The sequence below is a fragment of the Narcine bancroftii genome, chromosome 2 (genome assembly GCF_036971445.1).
Source record: "Narcine bancroftii isolate sNarBan1 chromosome 2, sNarBan1.hap1, whole genome shotgun sequence".
NCBI classification, from domain to species: Eukaryota; Metazoa; Chordata; class Chondrichthyes; order Torpediniformes; family Narcinidae; genus Narcine; species Narcine bancroftii.
In genome coordinates, this window is record NC_091470.1 from 64,662,853 (window position 1) to 64,681,061 (window position 18,209).

General features: G+C 40.2%; 1 protein-coding gene across 12 annotated transcripts in view; it reads right to left on the reverse strand.

Moving 5' to 3' along the window:
- Positions 1-18,209, reverse strand: part of daam1a (dishevelled associated activator of morphogenesis 1a) — a 146,065-nt gene that overhangs the window by 70,460 nt on the left and 57,396 nt on the right. Inside the window, exon 2 of one of the 12 annotated variants that reach the window (XM_069916882.1) lies at positions 6,681-6,773. The exons of the other annotated variants lie outside the window; for them this stretch is intronic. The gene's annotated coding sequence lies outside the window, so the exon portion shown is untranslated. The remainder of the gene's footprint in view (positions 1-6,680; positions 6,774-18,209) is intronic. 12 annotated transcript variants of the gene reach the window in all.

Below are 18,209 nucleotides of genomic sequence, written 5' to 3' on the forward strand. Positions count from 1 at the left end.
CATTATCTCCCATCAAATTCTAATTTAGAGTGGTTACTTGTCTTTAGGATGCAAGAATAATACCAAAGCACCAGGAGAAAACCCACAAGTTATTGGGAGAATGTGCAAATTCCACAGAAACCATCTCAAAGGGCAGGATTAAATCCAGGTCAGGGGTGCAGTGCTCAAAAACCAGCCACTGCAATCAAAAGTGTTGAACAAAAGGCTCCAGTTTATCAGTTTTGATAATTCTGAACTTTAATGATCTGTTGAACATTTCAAAAGAGTTGTCACCACCAATCCAAACAGCGTAACTGATCATTTAACCTGGTGTGGTGTACTATGTTAATTAGACCTACTGACATTGAAATGATTAAGGATTTTTTTCCTCCGCTTTGGATCCAGGAAAAGCTTGACTATTCAACTGAAGAACAAGATTTATGTCCATGTTTACTTTCAAACAGCTTGACATATTCTGCCCATGGATTGATAGGGGTTCATTTGGGCAGTAATATGAAAAACAATCAAAATTTTTCTGACAACTTCAGTTAGCCAAGATGTTGGGGGAAGAGCTCCTGTCATGTTAGATCATGAAGCTTCGAATCACTTGGGTGGTTTCTCATTTATTCTCATTCCTTTTTAACCATTACAAACTAAATCTTTCTTCTTTGGTTTACTTCCTATTTTTGACTAGCTATAAATTTGACATCTACAAATTTTAACAGCTTTTTCTTTCACAAGATAATTAAAGATGAGGAAAGCAATTCAACCTAATTAAATGTATCCATCTAATTATGACAGAATACTTTTTGCTAGTTCCACTATTCTGCCCAGCAATCCATTCTATGTTTGCAAAGAATAACTTGCTGACAACAGTTTCTAGTTTACCATTTGCAAGTGATGACAGGTTTCATGCAATTAAGTGGATTTTGTTTTCCAAAACTAATTACTGTTTTATCCTCTTCTAAAGCAATCACTCAGAACTAAGGCTAACTTACTTTGTGGGTTTATTCATGATGTGGCAGACATAGCAACGTGGAAGTACATGAATTGGCAGATTTCAGATTTGGGAGTACATTCCTGACATCACATACAACCCTTGAGATTCCTTTTTCCTGTGGGTACAGCAGAATTACCATGGATTGGTAGACCAAAATATAAACTGTATGATGTAAACAAATGAAAGAACTGTAAGCAGATAACGAATGTAAATGAACTGACTGTGCAATACAGAGAGAACAAAAGAAAATCAATAATGAATTAAGTAAGTAAGTAAGAATCCTTAAATGAGTCTCTGATTGAGTTTGTCGATGAAGAGTCTGATGATAGCAGCTGTTCCTGAACCTGGTGGTGCAAGACTTATGGCATTTATACCTCTTTCCTGGTGCAGCAGCGAGAACAGAGTGTGTGCCAAATGGTGTGAATCCTTGATGATTGCTGCTGCTCTCTAACAGCAGCATTCCCTAGAGATGTACTCAATAGTGGAGGGAGTTTTGCCTGTGATGTCCTGGGCTGTGTCCACTACTTTTGGAGGGGTTTACGCTCAAGGATATTGGTGATCCCATTCCAAAATAAGCTGCAGCCGGTCAGCACACTTTCCACCACACCACTTTCCACTCTATAGAAAGTTGCCAGGTTTTCTGGTGTCATACCAAACCTCCACAAACTCCTCAGGAAGTAGAGGCGCTGGCGTGCTTTCTTCACAATGTGCCATTAGTGTGTCAGGTTCAAGTAATGACTCCCAAAAACCTAAATTTGCTCACCCTCTCCACCTCTGATCCCCCAATGATCACTGTATTGTATAGCTCTGTCTTTCCTTTCCCCAAGTCAACAATCAGCTCCTGCGCTTTGGTGACTGAGTAACGTTGGTGCATCATTCAACCAAGTTTTCAATCTCCATCCTATATGCTGACATCCCTATCCTTTATGCAACCCACTACCATGGGAAAGTGTGCAAATTTGTAGATGGAGTTATTGACCTACGGAGCTACACAGTCATAGGCGTAAAATGAGTAGAGCAGGGGGCTAAGAACACAGCCCTGTGGTACTCCAGTGCTGATCTGCTTCATCACCAGCCTTTCAAAACACTTCATCACTGTGCTACTGGTCGATCGTTGTTAAGGCAGGTTTACTGCACCCTTCTTGGGCACACAACCTTTTTCATTCACACACCAACAGTGAGTGAAGAGTACTGATAATGGACCATTACACTCATTGCAGAGCAAAGTCAGCATGCATTGCAACAATATTTCTAACTTATGGCCTTGTGAAGGAAGCACGTCAACACCTCCACTTCCTCAGGAGTTCGTAGAAGTTATACAAGACATTGGAAACCCTGGCAAATTTCCACAGATGTGTGGTGGAAAGTGTGCTGACTGGCTGCATCACGGTCTGGTATAGGGACACTGTTACAGGTTATATTATATATGCTTTCACTTCACAAACAAACATTAACATTTCACAAAAGACATCTCATTTGACATGCAAGAGCTTTGCATAAGCAGAGACTTTACAGTGACTTTACAGAAACTTTGAAGAATGCCTAGGTAGGTGATAATTGGACTGATGTTGTGGAGTAAATGGACTATTGTCTTCAAAGCAACAGATGTCAGGGCTCAGAAACTTGATTCCGGTGCCAGCAGTCTGTCTGGTTGCAGTTTGCAGTTCTAAGAAGAGTCATGTGGTTTTGCAAAGAGAGAGAGAGAAAAAAAACGTGATTCTCTGGAGATGGCGGGAGAAAGAGAGAATTCAGCTCTAGAGTTCTGCAGTAGCTTTTGGAGGCTGCAACGTGGCAAGCTGGCAGACTTATTGAAAACCCCATTTTGAAGACGGGTTGTGAATTCTGCGTTCAGCTATTGAAAACCCTTGTGGTCCATGTAAGAGGAAATGGCCGGCTAGAGTGTTTCTCCTGAAATAAGGAAAACAAGAGGAACTCTGTGATGACGGAAGAAGAGGTTATCATTTGGAAAACCCATGATGGGGAAAGTTTCTTTGGCAAGACACCGAAGTGGCTGATCGGAGAAAATCATGAGCGGTAACCATTTACTTTAAGCACCAGAGCCTGGTGAAAATTCATAAATGTTAAATTCTGTACACATTATTCCGGTGAACTTGGAGGAATGAGAAGTTAGATTGGACTGTGAATCAAAGAACACATATACACATTGCATACACGTGTGTTTAGAATTAGAAGGGGGTTAAGTTAATAGTAATAAGTTTGATCCTGTTTTTATGTTTTTAAAAAATTAAAAACAATTTTTGTTTTAAGTAACCATTTGGTGAATTTCTATAGCTGCTGAGTTTTGGGGTCGGCTGAACTCGTAACAGAAACCAATACCCCCCAAGAGGTAGTGGACACAGGCAGGACATCATAGGCAAAACCCTCCCCACCATCAAGAACATCTACAGTGAACACTGCCATCAAAGAGCAGCAACAATAATCAAGGATCCACACCATCCAGCACACGCACTGTTCTCACTGCTGCCATCAGGAAAGAGGTATAGGTGCCACAAGACTCGCACCACCAGGTTCAGAAACAGCTGCTACACCTTCACCATCAGGCTCCTCAACAACAAACTCAATCAGGGCCCCATTTAAGGACTCCTACTTGAGCACTTTATTGTTTTTTTTTCTCTCTGTATTGCAGTTTGTTTACATGTATATGTTGATACAGTTTTATTTGCACTACCAATAAGTGGTAATTCAGGCTTGGAGGAAAAATAATCTCAGGGTGATGTGAGATCACATTATCAGATGTACTCTGATAATAAATCTAAATCTGATGTTAATATTTCCACTTACATTACTACTTAGCCATTTCAGTTAGAAGATTGCATTGTTACAATATCCCACATACAGGCACACCCTGCAACTTAACTGGGGTTGGGGCCGAGGATAAAAATAAAAATTAAGATAACAAAATATAAATTAATATTCAGATTAAATAATTCTATTGCTAATTGGTGCATAAATTATTAATATACAAATGTCAAAAATTACCTTGAAAATATAAATTTCCTTGCCCACTGCAGCACAGAACTGAAAACATATTTGAGTGCTACAGCCAGGCCCGCCAGGCAATGCTTTACAACCCCAACATAATCATTCCAACAGTATTGCATTTTTGCAAGAATAAAGTAGAGTTCAATATTATTGAAGTCACATCTATACCATCTGTACTCACTGTTGCATTATGTTCTGTGCAGAAATTTCTCTTTCAATATTTTTATTGAATTTTATATACTAATATATACATAAAGGAATGATGCACAAAACTAATACAACTGTAATAGAGCAGAGAAGCACAATACATCAGAGAAGAAAATATTTTTCTTATGCAATAGTATTACTCATAGGCAAATTGAAAAGAAAAAAAGAGACAAAAAACAATATCATTAATTAATCTAAACCCCAAGCCATTCTCAAGTTGTATGGCAATATAGAATAAAAAACTGCCAGTAGAAAGAAAAACATAATGACAAGAATTACAAAGAACCTGATTTTGATTCCCATCAGAGGCTGTGAAAATAATTTTTTAAAAACTCCGAAAGATTGGGGAAGTTTAAATCTGAGCCATTTCTGGAACATCTTATTTTCTCCAGCTAACCATTGATTATGATGGGCGGGACAGCATCTTTCCATCTGATCAAAATAACATGTCCTGCTATAAGAGAGGCAAATATGACATTGAAATGAAGACAATGTCACTACCCTCGGCTCAACCATCTCAAATATGCCCACCTACGGGTCCGGTGCTAGGTTAACATCAAAAATTATTGATAAGCTACGAAAAACTTCTTCCCAATACTTGGCAAGGGTCTAACAGGACCAAAACATATGAATTAATGATCTATCCTCTGTCACAGAAAGACCTAAGCAGAAATTTAACAGATCTATCTACACAGAACAGCATAGGTCCTTCAGCCCTCGATGTTGTGCCGACCCATATATCCCTAAAAAAATTCTGTACATAATTCTGTGGTTTACATTATGTTCAAATCCTAATTGCAAGGTTACAGCACTCACAGCACACATAGCAAAATTCATCCCTTATGTATAACATTAATGTTGATGATGGTGTGCTCTGACTGTATTAAAGATGGTTGCAATGACTCCTAACTTCACTCCAATGAAGTGAGGTAGGGAGGAGGGCAATTATATTGTGGGCAAGTTGGAGTACTTTTTTGTTGAGTTTAACATTCAATAGTTCTGAAAGGTACAAGGAATGGAAAGCCATATTCCATTGTACATCTGAAAAAGTTTTCCTTTCAGCAGCTTGGAAATAATTATAATTAAGTAACAGAGAAAAGTCCTAACAAGATCTCTGAAAAATTCAGCATACAGCCAGCTAAAATCTCATCTCTAGATCATCAAAATTAAGTTGAAAGTCTGAAGCAGAAAACCAGTTAAACCTGTTGAAGATTGCTATGCCAGCCTGAGAAGCAGAGCCATTTTAAGGAAATTGATCCAAGGTGAGTGGACAAACTTACCTGGGGCTTGCAGACACAGACATGAAGAAGCCTTTGATCAGAAAGCAGCAGCTTACTGCAGCCCAGACAACATTTACAATCAAAGCACGAGGCTAGAAATAGGCAGAGGAAGTCAGTCAGAGTCCAGATTAGTCTTGGGAAAGGAAGCAGTATTCATGCAGTTCAACAGCTGAATGGACCTCTCAGAAAAGAAAAAAAATTGTCTGCATATAGATCAAACTAGAGATAATGCAGCAATATGTGCATGTTATATGGCGAGCTCTCCACTGGCCACCGTAACAGAGGTGCACCAAAGAAGAGGTACAAGGACTGCCTAAAGAAATCTCTTGGTGCCTGCCACATTGACCACCGCCAGTGGGCTGATATCGCCTCAAACCGTGCATCTTGGCGCCTCACAGTTCGGCGGGCAGCAACCTCCTTTGAAGAAGACCGCAGAGCCCACCTCACTGACAAAAGACAAAGGAGGAAAAACCCAACACCCAACCCCAACCAACCAATTTTCTGCTGCAACCGTGTCTGCCTGTCCCACATCGGACTTGTCAGCCACAAACTAGCCTGCAGCTGACGTGGACATTTACCCCCTCCATAAATCTTCATCTGCGAAGCCAAGCCAAAGATGTGCAAAGTGAAAAAGAAAGAGGGAATATCAAATGAAGAATAAAATAGAATTGTTCAAAGAGAAACAAGTTAGAATACCTGTTTCAGAGAAGGTGCAAAACTTGAGAACTTTTGAAACACTGGGGTAATTAGTTGTGGCAGTTCACTGAGAATTGAAACCCACACTGCATCAAGGTCAGAGAAGGACAAGAAGCAACTTTGAACTTTAAGCAAAAAAAATGGATCTGAAAATGAAAAGTTATACCATGCCATGTTAAATCAAAGACCTAAAAGAAAATATTTAAATAAAAATCACTTGAAGCAAAGCAAAACATTGTGGGACTGATGGCAAATCCTATACAAGTCCAGAGAGGGAAAATAAAACAGCCTGTGAAACAATCACACCAAAAGAATAACATGCTATCCTGTTTAGGCCAACTTGGAGTTTGTGTGTCACTCTGATTGTCCTCGATAAAGAAAGGAGGCAAAGCTTATGGAAAGGGTACAGAAGAGAATTTACCAGGAAGTTAGAGAAACACAAAAGCTGAAGATGCTCGAATCTTGAGCAGACAGGGAACTGCTGGAAGAATAACATTTCAGGTCCAAACCCTTACCCTGATCTAGATGGTACGAGTATGGGAAGAGGTTGGACAATCTTAGGTGGTTTTCTGTGTTGCGTCAGAGGCTGATGGAGACCTGATGGAGACCTGATGGATGTTCATAAAATTTATGAGAGGCAATGACAAGTTAGACAGTCAGTATCTTTCTCTCCACGCCCCCCCCCCCCCCCACCCCGCCAAGGATAAATGAATCAAGTGCTAAAGAACATGCATTAAAAGTTTAGAGTAAAATGTTTAGAGTAAAAGTGCAAGGCAAGTTTTTTTATATATACACACCTCCATGGATAGTGGTGGAAGCAAAATAGGACACGTGCTCAAGATGCTTCCATGTGTACACGCAACAAATATACAGAGAATAGAAGGTTACACATCATGTGCAAGAAGTAGATTTTTAATTTAATTTGGGCATTGGTGCCCCTCCACCATCAGACTCCTAAACAACTCGGAACCTCATTTAATAACTCTTATTTAGCACATTACTTATTATTGAGTATTTATTTTCTGTATTGCACAGTTTGTTTGCACTTCCTTTCTTTGCATTTTTCTCTTTTGCATATGCAGCTTTTCTTAAGTACAATTTGGTTTTTTTTCGCACCTAAGATTAGGAGAAGTTCTGCCTGGCCTGCAGGAAAGAGAATCTCAGAGTTATATGCGATATCATGAATGTACCCTGACGATAAATCTGAACTTCAAAGTTCACCACAGACACCATGACCTGAAGGGCCTGTTCCTGAGCTGTACTGTTTAAAAAAAATGATTCAACAAACTGCAAAGTTAGTGCAGGTGCAAATATTTGATTATCAAAAGGAAATGAATACACATGTTTCCTGATCCATTCTCCATTCAAATCAACCCATCAAACAGTCAGCAATTTGCCTTTGATAGCCAACTTCATCAGTTTCATTCTGCAGCTAAAATACCAAAGCACATCAGCAATAATCTTGACTTCAGCCATTCCAGCGGCACAAGTGCAGTAGTTCAGATCATCGCACTTGTCACATGTGGTATACAAATAGAACACTAGGCACATTTTCCAGAGCATTCCAAAATTAGCATTATCTAAATGTAGTCATGCAAAAGATTAGTATGGAAAGATAAATTTAATGCCTTCTCTCCCAAAGTAGAACCATAATATTTCTGATGTCCAGAACTGTTACGTTCATTTTGTTTAAGCTTCTAGCAGCCAAACTGGGTAATTGAGTCCAGGCACTTGTACACAAAAAATAAATTGTTGTCATTTATTGAATTACTCCAGAATCAATATTAATATCCTTAATTAATTATGAATAAAGTCCTTTCAGGAGTCATTTTTTTTAATATTAACTGGTCTTCCAAACACTACCACATCTTATTCAAAGACAAGGTATTATCTACTGACTGACTTCATGCTCTTGGCAATGTAACTAGTAAGAGAAAACTTTGAAGTTGTATAGTACTTCCAAAAACTCAGGACATCCTGCATCCTTTTATAAACATTAGAGAATGTCTTTAACAGCAACCATTTCTGTAATTAGGACAAGCAACATGTAACAAGAAGCTTGAACAAATGAAGTAATAATGATCAGCTAACCTAAATTACTAAAGTTGAGTTCAGGATAAATAGTGACCATGAAACACCATTCTTAAAATAGCATCATGTGATCCTTGACAATAACCTCAGAGAACAAACTTCCCAACTCATCTGAAAGAGCACATCTCTGATATTGCAGCACCCCTTTTGTACTGCCTTAATCAATTAGCTCAAATTTTGCCCTCCAGTCTCTCTCCTTGAACTTTAATCTATGAATAGCTTTGACTATATGAGCTAGCCATGATTGGCATAAAATTGAGCGATTAGAAGTGCATCTGGACCCTCAGTTCAGGATGTGAAGCCAGGAAACAGATTAGATGCGTTAACATTTTGACCTCCAGACCAGCTCAGATTGGAGATGACCCTCAAGCTATTTCAAAGATGGAGAGGAGAAATATCCTGTGTATCTAGGATTTAAAATGCCCTGAAATATTTTGAGCAAAAAAGTACAAGCTCACAATGCTAAAGTTAAAGTTTCATTGTTGGAAAGGATATATCGTACAACGTCATGACTTATGGAACGCAGAATTTTCTGCTGTGCAAGGAAATTGCAGTTTGAGTCAGACAACATAAATGCTGTCTGGAATCAACACTATAATTATCAAATTCAAAGCTGCTGTATAAATGCATGGTTTATTAGTAACAATAGGTTGAGAAATGAAAATTAATTTGCTTTGGAAAAACATGAGCCTGAGGTGGATTGCAAAGGTTGTATTGTAATTATTCAGCAAGTGCAAACAGACTTTGGGCAAAACTATTAAAGTTTTGCTGTCAAAGGCATTTTTCACCATCTTTAATGGCTCTGTTGTTCCAAGATACTGACAAAGTCTTGAAATTAATTGAAATACTAAGAACCAAAAATCAAAATTAAAATTTACCGAATTTGACAGCATTCAGTAGGGAATATTAAGAAATTTGTATTTACGGGTAAGCATTAAATGTTATTGAAATATGTAGCTACAGTACCGTTAAAAAAAACTTGGACAAAACATGCAACTCCAAAAACAGGAAAAACCTCAATAATAGTACTACTCTAATTTACAAGAGAAAACAAAAGCATCTTAGCTATAGCAGAAAACGTTTTATTAAAAACAAAATCCCTGTGTTGGCCCAATTGCCCCGCTCTCTACAGGGGTCGGGAAGGGGGAAGTGGGGCATTGGGATCAGTGTGGGGACTGGTGGTGGGCTGACGGGGACGGGTGAGTGGGGCATTGCAATCAGTGTGTGGACTGGTAGCGGCTATCAGTGGGGTGGGGGGAGGCGGACATTGGGATCAGTGTGGAGACTGGTAGCAGGCTAACAGGGGGAGCAGGGTGGTGGGATCAGTGTAAGGACTGATGGCGTGGCGGTGGAATCAGTGTGGGGACTGGTGGCAGGCTGTCGGGGGGGAGAGTGGGGCAGTGGGATCAGTGTGGAGACTGGTGGCAGGGTTTCGGGGTGGTAGTGGGGTGGTGGGATCAGTGTGGGGACTGGTGGCGGGCTGTTGGAGGGGGGAGTGGAGCAATGGGATCGTCATGGAGACTGGTGGCGGGGGTAGCGGGGCAGAGTGATCAGTGTGGGGACTGGTGGCAGGCTGTCAGGGGTAGCAGGGCAGTGGGGATCAGTGACGGGACTGGTGGCAGGCCGTTGGAGGGAGAAGCAGGGCAGTTGGATCAGTGTGAGGCCTGGTGGTGGGCTGTCAGGGGAGAAGCAGGGCGGATGGGGTGGGGGACCAACAGTGGGCCGCCAGGAGAGAGCAGGGCAGCGGGTCCAGTGTGGGGACTGATAGTGGGCCGCTGGGAGAGTCTTCCAACTGCCAACCATCGGCCTCCATGCTGATCCCACCGCCCTGCTCCCCCCCCCCCCCGACAGCCCGCCACCAGTCCACAACAATAGATGGCAGTGATGCATTGTCAGTGATACTCAACATTATCACCCTAATTTCAACTTCACATACAAGACCCAGGGGATATTTTGGGGGGAAAAAAGTGGGTCTTATAATGTCATCCAATATGGTAGTTTAAATTTTTGGAGCAATGAAAATTACTTAGAAGCAGAAATATAAAATGAAATAAATAAACAAAAATATGGCTAACCTTTTAAATGAAGCCCAGCTAACTCATTTAAATGATCATGGTTTTTACATGTACAAGGTCTTTAGTGCATCAGGCATGGCTGATATGAACCTAAGAGCTCTGTCCCACCCAGAAATGCCCCAGGGTTCAAAAGTGAGTCGGACTTCTGACTCTAGGGTATCTTTACACCCCAATGCCATTAGGCAGCAGTTTGCAGTACCTTATGGCACAATCTGGCCCAGATTTAAATGTCAAGAAATACACCAAACCACAAAGGCAGCATAATGTATACATTTTAAATCGTTGCGAACATAATATTTCTAAGATCCATTTTCCTTCCCCCCACCTCTTTTCAATATTATCATTATCCTTCCACCTGCAACTTCTGGTAATGAAGTTCCTGATATTTTGCTTCATTGTCACAGATGTACTGTTACCCCAACAATGAAGACGCTGTTTACATCCGGTACCGCACGGATGGCAGTCTCTTCAATCTGAGGCGCCTGCAAGCTCACACCAAGACACAAGAGAAACTTGTCCGTGAACTACTCTTTGCAGATGATGCCGCTTTAGTTGCCCATTCAGAGCCAGCTCTTCAGCGCTTGACGTCCTGCTTTGCGGAAACTGCCAAAATGTTTGGCCTGGAAGTCAGCCTGAAGAAAACTGAGGTCCTCCATCAGCCAGCTCCCCACCATGACTACCAGCCCCCCCACATCTCCATCGGGCACACAAAACTCAAAACGGTCAACCAGTTTACCTATCTCGGCTGCACCATTTCATCAGATGCAAGGATCGACAATGAGATAGACAACAGACTCGCCAAGGCAAATAGCGCCTTTGGAAGACTACACAAAAGAGTCTGGAAAAACAACCAACTGAAAAACCTCACAAAGATAAGCGTATACAGAGCCGTTGTCATACCCACACTCCTGTTCGGCTCCGAATCATGGGTCATCTACCGGCACCACCTACGGCTCCTAGAACGCTTCCACCAGCGTTGTCTCCGCTCCATCCTCAACATCCATTGGAGCGCTTACACACCTAACGTTGAAGTACTCGAGATGGCAGAGGTCGACAGCATCGAGCCCACGCTGCTGAAGATCCAGCTGCGCTGGATGGGTCACGTCTCCAGAATGGAGGACCATCGCCTTCCCAAGATCCTGTTATATGGCGAGCTCTCCACTGGCCACCGTGACAGAGGTGCACCAAAGAAAAGGTACAAGGAAACCCTAAAGAAATCTCTTGGTGCCTGCCACATTGACCACCGCCAGTGGGCTGATAACGCCTCAAACCGTGCATCTTGGCGCCTCACAGTTTGGCGGGCAGCAACCTCCTTTGAAGAAGACCGCAGAGCCCACCTCACTGACAAAAGGCAAAGGAGGAAAAACCCAACACCCAACCCCAACCAACCAATTTTCCCTTGCAACCGCTGCAATCGTGTCTGCCTGTCCCGCATCGGACTTGTCAGCCACAAACGAGCCTGCAGCTGACGTGGACTTATTACCCCCTCCATAAATCTTCGTCCGCGAAGCCAAGCCAAAGAAAAAGAAGAGACTGTTACTGCATATTCTCATGTTAAAGGTCCTTTAATTTTATCACCAGATCTTCGTTTTCTCATTACACAATTTCATTTTCTGAAACGTACTTTGACTCTCAAAACCATGATTTCCATGATTGCAGCATACAGTGTTAAACAGCGTTAAACAATTTACCTTTCAGGAGGAAACTGATAGGATACAAAAACAAAAGTGACACAAGGTGAAGTCTCCTGTAGAGAGTTGGATTGTCTTAAATTGGAAGAAATTCTCCATTATTTTTCTTGCACTGACTGCAGGTTTATTTTCTCTTTCTCTCAAGTTAATACCAGTATGTATTGTGAAGGACTGATCATAATTTGCCATATTTTGTCAATAAATTGAACAATGATGGTCTATTGTCATTTCCTCATATAACTGTGGTTTAAAAAAACCCTTTAATTGGCCATTTGTAGATCAGCAATTCTATACCTCCAATAATATTAAAAAAAACAAGAAGAGTGCACCTCTTTCTCTCCCCACCCATCCCCACATCTGACCACCCCAAAGAATCAATACCTAGTTGTACAAATCCATGCAATTTAAGCATTTACTACGTTTGTCCACGAGTTTCACATGCTCCAGATTACACAACATAAAAGGGTTGTATTTAGATAGACTACAAAACCTGGCAAATAAATGCACCATGTAGGCCCTCACCAGGAAATTTCAATGGAATTTAATTAGATTTTTACATTTGTTCTTGGGCATTTGTCAAATTAAAAAAATTATTCTGCATGTCCAGCCAATAAATTGATTTTCTAAAATAGTCTCCTGCTCCTATTTCATTTTTCAATTGGTCTTGAGTTGACCAAGATAATCCATTGATGTTGTGAAATATTTTTTCCAAATTTAACATTGTGTATAAAACAGTAAGTAAAATTTTCAAATTCTGAGGTAATTTTGACCCAAATTAGCCAGCTCATTACTAACCATTATATCTTCTCCCTCTGCTGAAACATCCTAAATCTTTTCCCTTTCACAAGAAACAAAACAAAGTTGGCCATCTGGCCCCTCAATCCAGCCAACTCCACCACATCATCTTGGCTAATCTACCTCCAGCCTCAGCTCTCCTCTTCTTTGCTCGATTCCTGAGCCCTCAATTCCCTGATATTTCAAAAATGTATCCACCTCCACTTTAAATACTTCAGCTGAGTCAGGACACCACAATTCGCAGGGGAAAAAATTCCAAAGATTTGCCACCCTCTGCGAGAAGACATTTTTACATGCCTGCATTTCAAATGACCAGCACCTTATTTTGAATCATAAATCCCTCCAGTGAAAACATCTCGACATCTAATCTACCACGTCCATTAGGATCTTATGTTTCACCCTTCATTCTCTGAACTCTATACAGACCTTCATATATCTAATCCTGTGCAACATGGTTGGCTTCCACATGCAAATACTGAACAGCTGTGGTTGCCATTATCACTCTTAATCCTTCCATCTAAATTTTTTTTAATTTTTAAATTTAAATTTTAAATTTAGACATACAGCATGGCAACAGGCCCATGAGCCCATGCCACCCAATTACACTCGATTGACCTACACCCCCCCAGTACATTTTGAACAGTGGGAAGAAACTGGAGTCCCCAGGAAAAACCCACGCAGACACAGGGAGAACATACAAACTCCTGATAGACAGCATTGGATTCGAACCCCGGTCCCAATCACTGGTGGTAGAAAGCCATTGTGCTAACCGCTACGTCAACCGTGATGCCCCAACCTTTGTAGAACCACAGAACAATTATAATACAAAAGCAGTCCACCTTGGCCCCTCTAGTCTGGGCTGAACCACTTTTTCCAAGTCCTACTGACCAGCACCCAGCCTATAGCCCTCTACACTTCTCCCATCCATGAACCTGTCCAAATTCTTCTTAAATGTTAAAATTGAGCCAGCATTTACCATTTCAGCTGGAAGCTCATTCTGCACTTTCTATGTGAAGATGTTCCCCCTAAATCTTTCCCCTTTCATCCTTAACCCACATCCTCTGGTTTGTATCTCACATACCCTCAGTGGAAAAAGTCTATTTACATTTACTTTCTATTCCCCTTATAATTTTAAATACCTCTATCAAATCTTCCCTCATTCTTCTATGCTCCAGGGAATAAAGTCTGAACCTGTTTAATCTTTGTCTGTAACTCAGTTCATGAAGTCTGGGCAACATCCTAGTACGTCTTCTCTACACTTTTTCCATCTTATTGATCTTTCCTGAAGTTAGGTGACCAAAACTGCACACAATTCTCCAAATTTGGCCTCATCAATATCTTGTACAACTTGAACATAACATCCCAACTCCTGTACTCAATACTTTGATTTATGCAGGCCAATATGCCAAAAGCTCTCTTTACCACTCTATTCATCTATGATGGCACTTTCTGGGAATTATGTATCTGTATTCCCAGATCCCTCTGTTCTACTGCACTCTCGGTGCTCTACCATTTAACATGCATGTGCTTTCTTCCAAAATGCAACACCTCACATTTATCCGCATTAAATTCCACCTGTCATTTTTAGCTCATTTTACCAGCTGGTCCAAATCTCTCTGCAACTTTTGAAAACCATCTTCGCTGTCCACAGTACCTCTAATCTTAGGATCATCTGCAAACTTGCTGATCTAATATTATCATCTAGATCATTGATATTGATGACAAACAACAATGATCCCAGTACTGATCTCTGAGGCACACCACTAGTCTCAGGTCTCCAATTTGAGAAGCAATCATCCACCACTACTCTCTGACTTCTCCCATTCAGCCATGGATGAATCTAGTTCACTACTTCACCATGAATACCTAGCATCTGAACCTTCCTGACTAACCTCCCATGTCAAAAGCCTTACTAAAGTCCACATAGACAACATCCACAACCTTTCCTTCATCAATTTTCCGAGTAACCTCCTCAAAAAACTCTACGATTGGTTTAACACGACCTACAACACACAAAGTATTTTGACTATCCATAATCAGTCCCTGGCTATCAAAATAATTGTATTTCCAATTTCTTAGAACACCTTCCAATAATTTACGTACCACTGATTTCAGACTCACCAGCCGAAAATATCCAGGGTTATTTTTGGAACCTTTTTTAAACAATGGAACAACGGAGTTACCCTCCAATCCTCTGGCATCACACCTGTAGATAAGACATTTTAAATATTTCTGCAATTTCTGCACTAGCCTCCCTCAAGGACCAAGGAAATATCTTGTGGATTTATCCACCCTTATTTGCTTTAAGACAGCAAGCACTTCCAACGCTATAATGACCTCACTGCTTGTTTTCTTTACTTCCCATGACTCTGTGCCCATTTCCTGAGTGAATCATGATGGGAAAAAAAATGTTTCAGGCTACCCCCATCTCTTTTGGCTCCATACAAAGCCGACCATTCTGATCTTCAAGAGGACCAATTTTGTCCCTTACTTATCCTTCTGTTTTGTAGAAACCCTTAGGATTTTCCTTCACATTGTCTGCCAAAATAACCTCATGTCTTCTTTAGCCTTCCTGATTTCTTTTGTTTTTCTTACATTTTTTAATATTCCTCAAGTACCTCATTTGCTCCACATTGCCTACACCTCTCTCTTCTTCCAAACAAGATGCCCAGAATCTCTCAAAAACCAAGGATCCCTATATCTTCTAACATTCCTTTTGATCCTGACAAGAAGAGGCAAACTCTGTACTCTCAAAATTTTCACTTTTGTAGGCCCTCCACTTACCTCACACACCCCTGCCAGAAAACAACCTATCCCAAACCACACATCCTAGATCGTTTCTCATTTCCTCAAAATTGGCCTTTCTCCAATTTAGAATCTCAACCCAAGGCCCAGGCCTTATCCTTATCCAAAATTAACTTGAAACTAATGGCAGTATGATCACTGGACCCAGAATGCTCCCCAACACATACTTCTATCACCTGTCCTGTCTTCTTCCCTTATATGAGATCTAGTTTTACACTCTCTCTAGTTGGTACCTCTATATATTGATTTAGAAAACTTTCCTGAACATATTTGACAAATTCCAAGACATCCATTTCTTTTGCAGAATGGGAGTCTCAATCAATATGTGGAAAATTAAAATCTCCCACTATTACAACCTTAAGTTTCCTGCAACTATCTGCTATCTCTCTACAGATTTGCTCCTCCAATTCTCCAATTGGGCGGTCTATAAATCAACCCCTCCTCTTCCGTTTCTCAGCTCCACCCATATAGCTTCAGTAGACGAGCCCTCTGGTCTGTCCTGCTTGAGCACAGCATTGATATTTTCCCTGATGAACAATGCCACTCCTTCCCCTTTCATCCTCCTGTTCTATCGCATCTAAAGCAATGGAAGCCCAGAACAGTGAGCTGCCAGTCCTGCCCTTCCTACAACCAAGTTTCACTGAGGGCCACAATGTTATAATTTCACGTACCAAAGTATGCATTTGGTCTTCATAATGAAACAGTCAACATTAACTTAAAAAAAATATGTTGCAGAGGAACATGAAGACAGATCCAAGCCTATAGAGTAAATTAATTTTGCAAATAATGCATTAATTATATTACTATTGAACTCTATATCCCCTTTGTGTTGACAATTAACATACACTTGCAAGTCACTTGAGAAAAAATAAAATTATACACTGATGCAATAAAATGTCAAATGACTTTTTTTTAAAAACACATTCCAATATTAATTTACAGCTTGCACTCAGATACTCAGATTAATCCATCTCAGGACAACATGCTGATTCTGAAATTGCAAACGTAAAGCTCTATAACCCAATGCAACCACTATACACTAAATATTTAAAGTACAATGAGTTCACTTTAGCCCGAGCAATTCCCAACTGAATTTGGTGCAGTGATTCAGTGCTCAGACAATGGAATTAACAATCTTCCAAAGACTGAATTATTTACAAATTACTTAAAAGCTCACATAAAGTTTCCATATCTAATTCAGCTGTCATGGAAAAAATATCCAAAACTGTTCCAAAAAGAAGCACGTAGGGGTCCTCAATAACACATTCAAATTGAACAACTAAATGTACCAAATTGATTGTCTCAGCTCATCATCCATACTATCCCACAGCATCCCCGTCCATGCTCCATAGCAGGGTAGTACTCAAACAGCGTCCAGATCAGCCTGATGACCAATGTACTGCTTTTAAATGACTAAGATGATCAGACATTAAAATCAATTTGGGTAATTAAAATGTAAATTAGAAGTTAATGAAAAATATATCTGTGGTTTAAATGTAAATTGTTTTAAAAATCTTTTTGATGGAGCAAAAAAAAAATGAAGAGTGACTGGGTTTAAGGTTTACATCAGGTCATTTTAAGTTCTCACTAACTCGTCTTTTCAACTGCATTCAGATGTATGGGGTGATTATTTATTCCCACTCATGGGTGGTGTTAAGCTGAGGAACAGCATTTAGCATTTAAGAGTACCTCACCAACAATTTTCTCCTGAACTTCTGGCAAAAGGAAAGTACATGAATAAATTTCACACTTTGACTTCTTATACATTCACTAAATTCTTTAATTTAACAATGTAGTTCTGTCTGAAGATCACGACATGTGTTTTAATACTTCAGGCGTCCCAAATACTAAATTGAACATCTGTCCTGTTAATCTGAGAGACTTCAGTCAACAGCCACAATGACAGGCACATGCAGACAAGATTTCATTATTTCAAAGTCTAACCTACAAGCTGCAACAGGTTGATTCTGACTTCACATTGCGTAATGTGAATATTGCAAAGTGAAAAAGACATCTCCAAACAAGCTTTGACATTTCTTTAGTTGAGAAGTTCAATTGATATGGAAAGGCAATATTCAATAGTCAAAACACACATTTAATGCAATTTCTATCATCGTCAGCAAAATGGTATCACATTTTTCGAACCATGAACATTCTCTCATTTCTGTTATACAGTACACATTGTGGATTTCTATCGTTTAAAAAAAACTTCAATAAATTGCTTGAAGTAAAGAATTCCACAGCAAGAATGGGCCAAGTTTGCAACCAAAGTGGATAATGCAAAACCACAATTATAAAGGTCTTTGTTTGAAGTGAAAACAAGATCTAGGACCTGCTGTACAAGAAACTGGATTTGAATGATTAAACAAACTTGTCCATTTGAGCAGTTGTGAAATATCTCTAATCCAACTGGTAGCAATATTTGTTTGCAAACTTTAAGGGCGCTTTAACTTTTTAAAGCTATCTTCCAACTAGTTTTCATGTCTTACAAACCACAAATTATTCTCCTTTTATTAGCAACTTTTGTGCTGTAGCCATTGCCCACTACTAGGGTGGAATTATTACTTTCAAGTGGCTCATGATGGAA